Source organism: Chiloscyllium punctatum, chromosome 16 (genome assembly GCF_047496795.1).
Source record: "Chiloscyllium punctatum isolate Juve2018m chromosome 16, sChiPun1.3, whole genome shotgun sequence".
NCBI lineage: Eukaryota > Metazoa > Chordata > Chondrichthyes > Orectolobiformes > Hemiscylliidae > Chiloscyllium > Chiloscyllium punctatum.
The window spans coordinates 10,946,816-10,960,029 of NC_092754.1; the positions used below are offsets into that span (position 1 = coordinate 10,946,816).

Genomic DNA, 13,214 nt, shown 5'->3' on the forward strand with positions numbered 1-13,214 from the left:
ATTTAAGGAGGAGTTAGACAGATTTTTAATTGGTAATGGGTTGAGGGGAGGAAAATGGAGGTGAGGAGCGTATCAGCCATGATTGAGTGGCGGAGCAGACTCGATGGGCCAAATAGCCTAATTCTGCTCCTACAACTTATGAACTTATACAAAGCATCCACAAGAATTGCCTTATTGAATCTGGTTGAAAATAAATAGAAGATACAGCCAAAATAATCAAGTAATCTTCCAGACTCTCTCATGTACAAATACACCGAGGATTAGGAGGAAACAGGTCAGCAATGATGTAATGATTCTGATTGGCAGAGCTAAGTTTTCTCTACTGACTTTGGAATTCTGCCATTAAATGGAGATCAGAAGTCTGCTCCATTGGAAAACATTCACTCTTTGTGACTTTCCCCAGAGCAACAGTTAAGGACCAGGAGCTAGTTTTTCTGTCTCATTTAGAATGGTTGGTGGGCTTTTGAAAGTGGAGGGTCAGTCAGAGACCTTTCAGCTAGAAACCAACAATAGGATGCCACCATGAGGGGTAAATGAAGGAAAGGGCATCCAAAAATATAGATGGTTCCTCTTTAGTTTTTTCAAACTCTGGAGTTAAAATGGCCTTTTCAGTCTGACAATTTAGGGCTTGCCTGTCTCAGTTCCCGCCTCCATAGTGAGAAACCTGCCCCATCTCTTTCTTAATATCATTGTGAAACCAACCATGCGGTCCCAGATTAATTCTCCCTCTTATCTCCTCCTTTTCTCTTTTCTGATGAAGATATAGATAACCATCACTCATCACTTTAATTATGATATATCTGAAATGGGGATCTAAATAATGCTGGGAGTACTGAGTTTCCAGTCAATACAATGGTACTCTGTGGTGTCTCACATTTGCTTCAATGTTAAGACTTTGCCTTTATGCACATTTGAAAAAACAGAGGGAAAGGCCAGCTGACCCCTCAATACTGGCCCAAACTGTCGTGATGCAAGCAGTGATTGTGACACAGTGATATCTGAGTGCAAGTCCTGAGCTTTACCATCTCTACAATGTACATTGAACTCAATCGCTCTGAGCAGTAAATCCCAACTCTAAAAGCACATCAATATGGACTTATTTTTCACTCTTTTGGGTGAGTTGGGCTGACAATGTGCTGCCAGAGTGTGCAATTATCTGGGAAACTGCATACAAAAATCTCATCTCTTTCAGACAGAAAGGAACAGTGTAAAATTGACTTGGGCGGAAGTCATGGAACCTGTGACGTAGATGATGTCATTGGCGGTGTTCCGGTACGTGACCTCGGTTGGGGCGGAAGTGGGTGTGGCAGTGGCAACTACGGAGGCGGAGATAACATGTCGAGTAGACTTAGCATTAGTTTCAGTGACAAAACCTTCTCCCACCCTGCCTCCAGTAAAAACACTACCCATTCTTCCCAATTTCTCTGCCTTCACCGCATCTACTGCCAGGAGGACCAATTCCACCATAGAACATCGCAGGTGGCCTCCTTTTTCCAAGACCGCAATTTTCCCTGCCATGTAGTTGACAATGCCCTCCTCCACTTCCTGCACCTCCGCCCTTGAACCCCACTCCTCCAATCACAACAAGGACAGAACCCATTTGGTCCTCACCTTCCACCCCACTAACCTCCAGAAACATTGCATCATCCTCCACCGTTTCCACTACCTACAAACAGACTCCACCACCAGGGATATATTTCCCTCCCCACCCCTATCTTCGTTCCAGAGATACCATTCCCTCCACAACTCCCTTGTTAGGTACACACTGCCCCCACCGCCCCCCCCCCCCCCCACCCCAACAACCTACCGTCTACTCCCAGCACTTTCACCTGCCACCACAAGAAGTGCAAAACCTGCATAAACACCTCCCCCCTCACCTCCGTCCCCAAAGGATCCTTCCACATCCAACAGAGATTTACCTGCATCATCTATTGTGTCCTTTGCTCTTGATGTGGTCTCCTCCACACTGGGGAGACAGGATGCCAACTTGCAGAGCATATCAGAGAACATCTCTGGGACACACACACTAAACAACCCCGCTGCCCCATGGCCGAACACTTTAACTTCCGTTCCCTCTCCACCAAGGACATGCAAGTCCTGGGCCTCCTCTACCACCAAACCATAATGACCCGACACCTCATCTGCCACCTTGGGACCCTCTAACCACGTGCAATCAATGTAGATTTCATCAATTTCCTCATTTCCCCTCCCCCACCTTATCCCAGATCCAACCTTCCAACTTGGTAGCGCCCTCTTGAACTGTCCTATCTGTCTGCATTCCTTCCCACCTATCCGGCCCACCCTCCTCTCTGACCTACCACCTTCACCCCCACCTTCATCTACCTATCACATTCCCTGCTACCTTCCTCCCAGCCCCACCCACTCCCATTTATCTCTCAGCTCCCTTGGGCCACAAGCCTCATTCCTGATGAAGGGCTTATGCCCAAAACGTCAATTTTCCTGCTTCTCGAATGCTGCCTGACCTGCTGTGCTTTTCCAGCACCATACTCTTTGACTCTGATCACCAGCATCTGCAGTCCTCACTTTCTCCTCCTTGGTCAATTTCAGACCAGTTCTGATTGGGCATTGACCCACAGCCTAACCCCATCCTGTTAGGGCAATGTCACTGAGGAAATCAGTAGGATTGGGAAATAAAAACATCATATTGGTGCATAGATGATTAGAAGGAGTTGGAAATAAGGGTATATTGTTGGAGAATGAATGAGGAAGATTTACTGTGTATCTGACCACTATTCTATGTGATATAGGAGTGCTTAATGCAAAATTCTCCATCACCCAATAGCCATTGCTTCTCCAGCTCGATGAGCCGAATATTCACAAACGAGGAAATTAAGGACAGTTTGTGTAATGTGTTCTGATGACGTCTGTTTCAGTCAGAAACAATAACTTTTATATAACATCTTTATTCTGGCAAAATATCCCAAGGTGATTCACAAGAATTCTATCAATCAAAATTTGTCACCGAATCATGTTAGGACATTTCAGAGCAAGTGACAAAAAGTTTGGTTGAAGAAATGGATTTTGGGGCACATCTTAAAGGAGTGGAGGAAGTTGCAAAGACGGAGAGATTTAGGGAGGAAATTCCAGCAATTCAAACCAAGTCAGCTGAAAACACAGTTGTCAATGGTGTGGCAATTAAAATCGAGAATATGCAAGATTTTGAAATTGGAAGAATGCAGAAATCTCAAAAGCATGTAAGGGTGGAGGAGACTACAGAGACTGGGTGGGGTGATGTTATGGGGAAATTTGAATGCAACAAAATGAGCAAGCAGATCTTAAATTAATTTTAAGCCAATTTTGTCATAAAAACAGGCATAGGTGACCACGAATAGACAAATTTGCGTCTACTGCAACTTCCCACATTGCCACTGATGTCTCTCTTGTGTGATATATCCAATTCCCTGATGATCATTTTTGGTGTAAATTTGAGATGTGCACACCATCTCCAGCAATGGCAGATGTTCATTTGCATATACCAACCATTAAACAAATTTGCATCTACAACTATAAACACAAATTTGTAATGCAAAGCTTAGTTTGTATTCAATTTATCTCCCAGATATTAATTTTTGTTTGGCCTGGTAATATTTGCTAAGGAAGCCTTGAGCCAGGAAGCTGAGGTCTACTTTGTGTGGTTAGTTGTTTTGTTGTGTTCTTTTCTTTTAATCCATCCCTTTTCAGCAAATTGACATCCATCAATTTGGTAAAAAACAATCATGAGGAAGTGGACCATTTTATAGCTTTTATCATGAAGCCAGAACAAGTGTGCCTAAGGTTAGCCAACAGCATAGAAAATGTTCCCTACCCTGTTTCATAGTCATAGAGTCATACAGCATGGAATCAGACCCTTTGGTCCAACCAGTCCCTGCTGACCACAATCCCAAACTAAACTAGTCCCACCTCCCTGCTCCTGGCCCATATCCCTCCAAACCTTTCCTATTCATGTACTTATCCAAATATCTTTTAAATGTTGTAATTGTACCTGCCTCCACCACTTCATCTGGAAGTTCATTCCACACATGAACCTCTGTGTAAAAAATTTGCCCCTCATGTCTTTTTAAAATCTCTATCCTTTCCCCTTAAAAATGTGCTCCCGAGTCTTGAATTCCCCCATCCTCAGGAAAAGACAACTACCATTAACTCTATCTTTACCCCTCATTATTTTGTAAATGTCTATCAGGTCGCCTTTCAACCTCCCATGTTCCAGTGAGAAAAGTCCCAGCATATCCAGCCTTTCTTTATAACCCATTGGGAAACCTCCCCATTGTAGTATTGTGACATTTTCATTCTTAATATCAATGACTCTATAAGTCCCTGTGTCAAAATAATCATTTTCTGCTATTTTCTTCTACTTTTCAATCATGATGAAAACGCCAATTGAAAACCAAGGTAACGTTTTACAAAAGGACTTATCAAAAAAAGAACAGAATATGGAGGTTACATCTACAGGGAGTTATTCAATTCAAAACATGTATTGTGGGATTTGTGTGTGTGTATATATTTGAATGGCAGTTCTTCCTGGGATTGAGATATTTGCATTTGCTTTGAGCTACTTTTGGAAACAAAATGCATTTCTCTCCTTGTCAGTAAAACTGTGCAACCCATTTGAAGCTATCTGAAAAGTTAGACCAAAGAGAATCTCTGGAACTCTCTCCCAAACAGCATTGTGCTTGTACCTACCCAAAATGGACTGCAGTGGTCAAGAAAGCAACTGACCACTACCTTCTCAAAGCAACTAGGGATGGGTAATAAATTCTAGGTAAGCCCAAGACACCCAGACCCCATGAATGAATAAAATAAAACAGTAGACAGCAATAAACCACTGTGCAAAGGTTGCTATTCACAAATCTTAGTAGCAGATGCATATTGTGAGAAAGGGTTAAAACAAGATGAGTCACCCTCTCTGACCCACTTTTTTTGCAGACATGTAGATGAACAGAAAACATGCAGGAACGAAACTGATCCCTCTTTAAATTTGCACATGTGAACCCAATGATGTCTTCAGAAATGTTCCTTACTTTTAGCTGTAGGCCTTAGCAGAGGCATGCCTGCTTTCTCATCATGCCAAACAAGACAGATAGGAGTGCTCCAATTGTGGCTAGATCTTTGCATCACCTTGTTTCCCACGGGCTTCACACCCTTCTATACACCTCAATTTCTGCTGCAGCCTTATACCCAGCAGTCCGCTCTCCATTTCGGCACAGGCTCTGCCCCAGCCTTGAACAATGTGGATTATGATGAGATTTGTGGCAGAATTCTGCAATATGTCCAGTGAAACGTATCTCAACGTTGGGAGTAACTCACTGCATTTTTTATACACCTATTCAGATGAGGCAAATTTCTCACTGGGCAGCAGCCTGCTGCCAATTAAGGAGGATTGCCTTTTGTTAAATGCCTTATTAATAGCATAACTTTCCTCATTAATCTTCAACTTCCTATATTACCAAATGCATTGAAGTCAGAGGGAGTGTCTGACAAATTCAGCTCACTGTTGGCTGCATTGAACCTCCATGTTAATCAGTATCAAACACCAATTTGCTGTATAGCAAACCGAGTCTAACAATTACAGCCGAATCAAAAAGTGTGGTGCTGGAAAAGCACAGGCGGTCAGGCAGCATCCGAGGAGCAGGAGAGTTGACGTTTTGAGCATAACCTCATCATCAGGATTGCTGATTGCACGGCAAACACATTACATATTTATGTAATCAATGGCCATGTCAAAAAATGGGTTCGGCCTAGACCTCGGTTCAGTCGTGTTGGGACAGTGTGGTGATGTTGGTCAGGGGTCTTGGGACAGGCACAGGCACAGTCTGCACATAGCCCAGGGCTTGACCGTGGCCAGTTGTCTCTGAGCTAGGCATGGTCAGGGGAAATTGAGCAATAATCAGTCCTGTAGAGCATCCACATCGAGATTCCACCACAGTAGCTGGATAGGGTCGTCGGAGGCTGAGAGGTGACCTTATAGAGATTTACAAAATTATGAGGGGCATGGATTGGATAAATAGACAAAGTCTTTTCCCTGGGGTCAGGGAGTCCAGAACAGAGGGCATAGGTTTAGGGTGAGAGGGGAAAGATATAAAAGAGACCTATGGGGCAACTTTTTCACACAGAGGGTGGTACGTGTATGGAATTAGCTGCCAGAGAAAGTGGTGGAGGCTGGTACAATTGCAACATTTAAGAGGCATTTGGACGGGTACATGAACAGGAAGGGTTTGGAGGGATATGGGCCAGGTGCTGGCAGGTAGGACTAGATTGGGTTGGGATATCATGGACGGGTTGGACTGAAGGGTCTGTTTCCATGCTGTACATCTCTATGACTCTAAGATGTTTTCACTAGTGAGGGAATTCAAAGCCGGTGACATAGTTACAGAAGGGGATGTTCATTTAAAAAGATCCAGAGATTTCCTTTCCCAGAGGGTAGTGAATGCCTGAAACTTTCTACCCTTGAACGTTGTAGAGGCTCGATTACTGAAAGTATGTAAACTGGAGTTAGATAGCAGGGATTTGACAGCTATGCTGAGCTAGCATGAAAGGATAGTTGAGGTCTGGGGCAGATCAGCCATGATCTTGTTGAATGATAGGAAGTCTTGATGTGCCTACTCTTGCTTCTACTTCTATGTTCTTGTTACAACTAGTCAGGAGAATCAAGTATTGTCAATCAGAGAGCTGTAAACACAGTGGCCAGGGGTTGGTCCATCCTGTCTAAGGGCTAGTGTGCGGCAGGTACAGTCCCGGGGGTCTATATATTGATGGTTGAGGAGAGACAGTGGGAGAGTCAAGACTGGGGATTGAAAGCAAAGGCATGTGTTGAGGGGGGACAAAGGCAGTCATGGAGGAAATTAACCATAGCAGACAAACACATCTGTTCTGCAGCAGTGCTGCGCTCAATGGATTCAGGGTAAAACATGAGATTAGAAACTGTCAGAAGTCTGCAATGGGTACTGGTATAGGGTCATTTCACTGTGAGGATGATGGTGGTGGGACAAGGTTGGAAAGGGGGGATGAGCATGGCAGAAGGTTTAGGTCAAATGGATGGAGCTGAATATTCAGACCAATCTGGGTTCCTTCTCCTAACAGTCCCAGAGTGGCACTTGAACCTACAGCTTCTGGCCCACTGTGCCAAATGACCATAAGATTGCAAGTCCATTTTCAATACACTCTGACGTGGTAAAGTCAAAGTATTGCTTCTCAAGGTCAGTTCCTCTGGGGTGTTGCAGTCCATCCTGGGAGTTTGTGAATAATGGCAGGAGGGGTGGATCATTGCACTATGTGGCAGAGATGGCTTTATTCAGTTTGGGAATAAAATGAAGTTCTATTGCGTACCTTCAGAACCTGCCCAGAGTCACTAGAACAAAGTCAGCCAGATCTTGCTCTGCACCTTCCTTCCTTGCCTGCATTGCCTATGAGGCTTTGGTGGCTTGAACCTGGAGGAATTTAGTTGCTAACCTTGCTTCTTCCTCAGCACACTCACACAATTTCAGCAGACTTTCCTTGCAGGTTCTATCTTGAGCCAGGTTTAACCATCTAGATTCATGCTCAATTCTCCACAGGCGGAGAATGGCCACGGACTGAGCACTTGCAGAAGTTTCTGAAGGTGGGAATGGTCAACATCATGATGCACCCCGGTTTGAACCTGAAGTAGCAGAGAGGCAGAGAGCAGTAGAAGAACTTTCCAGGTGGCAACACCTCCTAAAACAGGATGTATTATTGCACGTTTGAGAGTCTTCATAGGAATCTGTCTGGACATCCATGCAGTAGCCATGTCAGATAAATTATATTGTATATTTCCCTCGTAATGTGACTCTAAACTTGATCTGTGTCATTGGAAATCTGTCCTTCACATCTAATTCCTCCAAACTGTACACAACTCCAATCTGCACTTGTAACTGTGGGAGAGGGATATTTAAAATGGTTTGCCAGTGAAAGAAGTGGATCTCTCCATCCCCAGTGATCACCATGGAATGCCTGCTGGGTGTGAGCAGAAATGAAAACCCCTTCAAGATTCAATTATGATATGAGATCAAAATCATACATAAAGCTTTTATATGTTTATAAGTAAACCTGACAAAGATAGCATCAATACATTGCATGTAAGTACCAATGTGTGTACACATATAAAGAAATAAAAACATTCACAGAGATGAGCATTATGTGTATAACCATTGACACGTCCACACATGGTGATGTGAGTTGTCACTTTTTCATGATTCCTCAAATGTTCATTCTATAATAAAATGAAAAAAAAACACATCAATGAGCATGTGTCTTTCAGGTATTTTCATTTAGAGTTTACTGCTGTATTCATAAAGGACGACAGAATAGAGATTGGGGTGGAGAAGGAGTTCTGAAGGTGCAGGATCTAAGAGGTAGGTTTTTGGAGAGTTGTGAGGATGGAGAATTGAGGTGGTGGTGGGAGTTGGGGGCGATACATGTCAAACCGCCATAGTCCTCATGGACCAGGAAATGACTGGTAATGGTTTCACTTGACAGTCACCCTCAGGCAAGTTGAGAAGGAGAATCCTTCATGGTAACCTCAGCTGGTCCAGGAATTGAACCCATACTGTTGGCGTTACTCTGAACCACAAACCAGCCATCCAAGCTAACTTACCCTCAAACGGAAAAACATTTTAGGGTGGGGGGTTGGTGATGCACGAGTTATAAGAGTTGGGTATTCAGGGAAATGGGCTGTGAAGTAGTTATTTGAGGGGGAGTGTGGACAGGGTCTTTAAGGGTGAGGAGTAGGCAGGGCGGAACTGTGACTGTGGGGAGTTAAGATGGGCAGGAGCTGTTTAAACTTAAAGAAAGACCAAATGTGATGTTGAGCGTAATGTTCAAAAGATGGATTTATATACGAGCGTACACAGTGATACAAAGAGACAGTATGTGGTTTAGTGTGGAGTAATCTGAGTCTGTGCAAAAACTCATGAATGTTACTGGCGTTAGATGTCACACCATTAGAATTACCCTTACTGTGGTCACCTCCAAAATGAATCCAAATCCAGCCTGATCAAAACAGCAGTATATGCCAGCAGATCTCAACCTGGTTCCACACAAGTTTAATACGAGTCCATGTGAAATTTTTTCCCAAAAGGATGCCACCCCTAATTGTTTGCCGTTGAACAGTTGATAACATGTTCATTCCTGAGTTACAAGGGTCCAGGTTCAAACTTATTCTAAGATTTGATTAGAACAGTGCAGATTGATCTTCAAGAGCTGAGGGATTGTGCTGCACCAACAATCAGTGATGCATCTTTTGGATGAGATTCTAAACCGAGGCTTCAAGATGCTATGGCAGTATTTTAAAGACATGCAGGGGCAATTATCTGTGGTGGTTCTACAAATATTTATCTATATCACTAGAGGAGCAGGATATGAGCTGGTCATTATCAGAGTGCTATTTGTGAGATTTAACAGCTGGGTTTCATTTAACACTTCAAAAGTACCTCATTGGCTGTAAAGTGTTTTGAGATATACTGTATAAGTTCAAGTTCTTTTGCCTTTTCATAACAATCCCCTAATCTGGTACCGTTCTGAATCAGATTTAAACATTACCTTCAATAAAATTCTTCTCAGCTTTCTCAATTTGTAGTTGGTATTTTACATTTACTCTGTTCACTTAGCAAGAAATGGTGTCGAAAATGGAATAGTTTCTTGTACATTGATATAAATATAACAGCTAAAACTAGTTAATATAGTATATATTTAACACAAAGTAATCCCAAATCAATTATTGGGTAAAGCATAATTGTTGTTTATAGTTCAATTAGGGGTCTATTTAGCCTTTATCAAGAATTGTGTTCGGGCATGTTTTCAGTAGCTGGGGTTGGAATGTATAATTTGTTCTTGTAGTAGTTGTTGCCTGGTAACAATAGTTGTTCATAGTTCTTTGGTGGGGGTGGGGGGAGGTGGGGCGGTTTGAGGGAGGGAGAGGAGGGGAAAAATGATCTATCCTCAGCTAGGCAAACAGGTGTCCACTAGGTGAATGAACAAATAGCATATTTTCTGAAACATTTGCCTGGTTTTGGTTGTAAGTATTCTGTAGTAGTATGGGGCTGGGTTGAGCATATTGAAGTTAGCAGGTCATTTAAGTAGTGTATGTAGAGTTAGGTTCTATGTTCACTTTATAAATTGGTGACTCAATTCCAAGTGGTTCCAACTTAAGTTGGTTTCTCAGAAATAATGTCCAACAGTTTGTACCCACAAATAAATATGCTGCTTAGTTTCCATTTTGTTGTCTCCAGGTTTTGCAAAATGATGCCTCTATACGGAAAGGATACAACTGGCTTATTAATCAGTTATCTCATTCATTACTATTTATCAGAGTTTCTTGTGCACAACATGACTGCCAGATTGCTAAATAGTAATTAAATGCATTTCAAATGCATTGTCTGTGTTGGAATTATGGTGTTACTGAAGTCTACATCTCTGGCTATTCAAGAGCAAAAGTAAAGATATGTAAGATGAAAGGACCAACAATACTAACCTTATTCTCCCATATATTTTGAAAATGCATCTTTTATCCACCTTGTGACACTCTTACAAAACTTAACAACTGGATTTGGAGTAGCATGGTTAGAGCATCTGGAGAAGATTCTGAGTTAGCATTTCAATGGTTATATTGAAGCAAAAGAGAGGAAAGTATTGAACTGATCTAAGAAAATGGGACTGAAAATTTAAACTGTGCTCCTGGCCATGTCTTTCTGCATTTTTGGAAACTTCATATTCGTGAAGGATGAAGAATCTTGACCAATCCCTTGTCAGTGTTGAATTAAACATTCACAGTCAGATCTGTGTTGGGATCATTTGGATTGTGATGACCAGGGAAGACCCTCTTATCCATTGAACCGGCCCCTTAGAAATGATGCCTTTTGCATCACAATATATGCACACACCCATGTGATCTTCTGGGTGAGGTAAAAGATCCACTAAAAACTTAGGCTAACTTGAGAAAATAAAAGCAAGGAAATTCTTCTCCGACTCTGTTAGTGATTGAGACTAGTTCAGGCGATCACTCTGACCCTGATTAATATCACATAATACCCACTTTTAGTACAAGACAATCTCTGCTACAGCCTGCATTAGACCCAGCTCTCACTTGAAGGAATTCAGCGAATCAGAATCCATCACTTGAACCTGTAGCCTTTCACCAAAAGGTCCACTGGAGAAGAAATACCTCCTGAAATCTAGCCTTATGGAGCTTGAGCTGTGACCCTCTGGTTCTCTCTATTCCAATGAGTTGAAACAGACTCCTAAATTGTAGACAATCTATTCGCTTTATCACCTTCTGAACCCCAATCAATCACTCCCATGTTAGGTCTTCTATAGAGCATAGAAGCTAACTTTTCTAGTCTTGAAAACTAAAGCGGTTCAAATTGGGAATTAATTTACCTGACCTCCTTTGCACCTTTTCTAAGGCCTCACTATCAGTCATTATATGAAAACTAAGACTGGACAGTATTCTATTTGAAGTTTAACTGTGCAAATGAAATATATTTTCCCCAACATTTTATTCATTCTAGTTTTCACTCAACTTTACTTTTCCCAGGAAACTGCATGGTTTTGATTGAGAGGGAAATGTATATACTGCACTGTGTGTATATCTTCAGATATCTATGAATTAGAATGCCTTGGTCTTTTTCTTTCTTCAATAACTTCTTTATTTCTCCTTGAAACATATGCAAGTAATCCTGATCAGTATTCAGTCTGCTCACATACATAGAATTTCACTTTTCAAAGATAAGTATAACTTGCCAACCAAGAATCCAATGGCCAACTAGCTAGATCCATTTAGAATTTGAAGATTGCCTACTGTTCTGACACTCGCACAAATCTATATAGGTTCTGCAAACAGATGTTCCACATATACCTGGATCATTAATAAAAATAATAAAGAGCAACATTCCTAATATTTAAGCATTTGGAACATCTCTAGTAACCAGTCTTCAAAAGGATCCAAATTCATTTCTGTTTACTGCCTTCAACCAACCAGCTAATTCTCAATGAGATTCCCTACAGTGTGGAAATAGGCCCTTCGGCCCAACAAGTCCACACTGACCCTCCGAAGAGGAACCCACTGTGACCCATTCCCTTACCCTGTATTTACCCCTGACTAATACACCTAACACTTCAGGCAATTTAGCGTGGCCAATTCACCTGACCTGCACATCTTTGGACAGTGGGAGGAAACCGGAGCAACTGGAGGAAACCCACACAGACACGGGGCAAGTGTGCAACCTTCACACAGACAGTAGCCCGAGGTGGGAATCAAAACCACTGAGCCACTGTGCCATCCAAGTAACTGATTTAAATCAAATTAAAGCATGTTAAAAATCATATTCTGACTAATATCAGAAAATTCAATTCTGTCAAGCAAACCTCTTAAAACGTTGTTGAAAACATTTTAGAAACTCAAATAGCATGAAGTCACAAAGTCAAAACAGAAATTGATGGAAACACTCAACAGGTAATGGCAGCATCTTTAGAGAAGCAGTTAATATTTCAATTCTGCAACCTTTCATCTGACCTGATGAAAGTCTGAAAGCTGAAGGGTTAACTCTGTTTCTCTCTCCGCAGATGCTGCTATAACCGACTGAGTATTTCTGTCATTTTCTGTGTTGATTTCAGATTTTGGGCATCTGGAGCAGTCTGCTTTTTGATTGAGTTCAAGCTCAGTCAGGTGTCCCTAATATGTAATTTGGTCTCTCAAGCAGCTTATTTATCATTCATATAAAAATAATCAACCTATAATTCTAGGGATCAGTCTATTTCCTTATTTCAGTGTAATTGGCACACTGTTCAGCAAGCCAGCAGAGATATTGGGCTGCATCTTATTTCTGTGGATCCTTAGATGGCTATGAACAGGTTGACTGCCTTATTGATTATAATGTGCCTACTTCTATGAAAAACACATATTCTCAATGTTAATTTTAGCAATTTAGTTACTAACAGCATGGTTGCTTTCTGATAATCAAGCTTTATTGTCAATGATGAAGATCATGCAATTCAAACCTGTTCTTTGAGTTCTTGACAAATTGTCCTTGCAAGTTTTTCAGTGACCCAGTAGAACAACAATTCAATGCATCTTCAAATACTGAAAAAATCTGTTTTCATTATAACCATAATTGTCTAAGATCCTTTTAGCTAATCTAATCATGACATTTGTTTGCAGTAGCTGTTCCTGGGATCTGTTTTTG

General features: G+C 41.8%; 1 protein-coding gene across 1 annotated transcript in view; it reads left to right on the forward strand.

Moving 5' to 3' along the window:
* The window catches only part of LOC140486957 (protein polyglycylase TTLL10-like), a 157,767-nt gene that overhangs the window by 25,412 nt on the left and 119,141 nt on the right, over positions 1 to 13,214 (forward strand). The gene's annotated exons all lie outside the window — the stretch shown is intronic.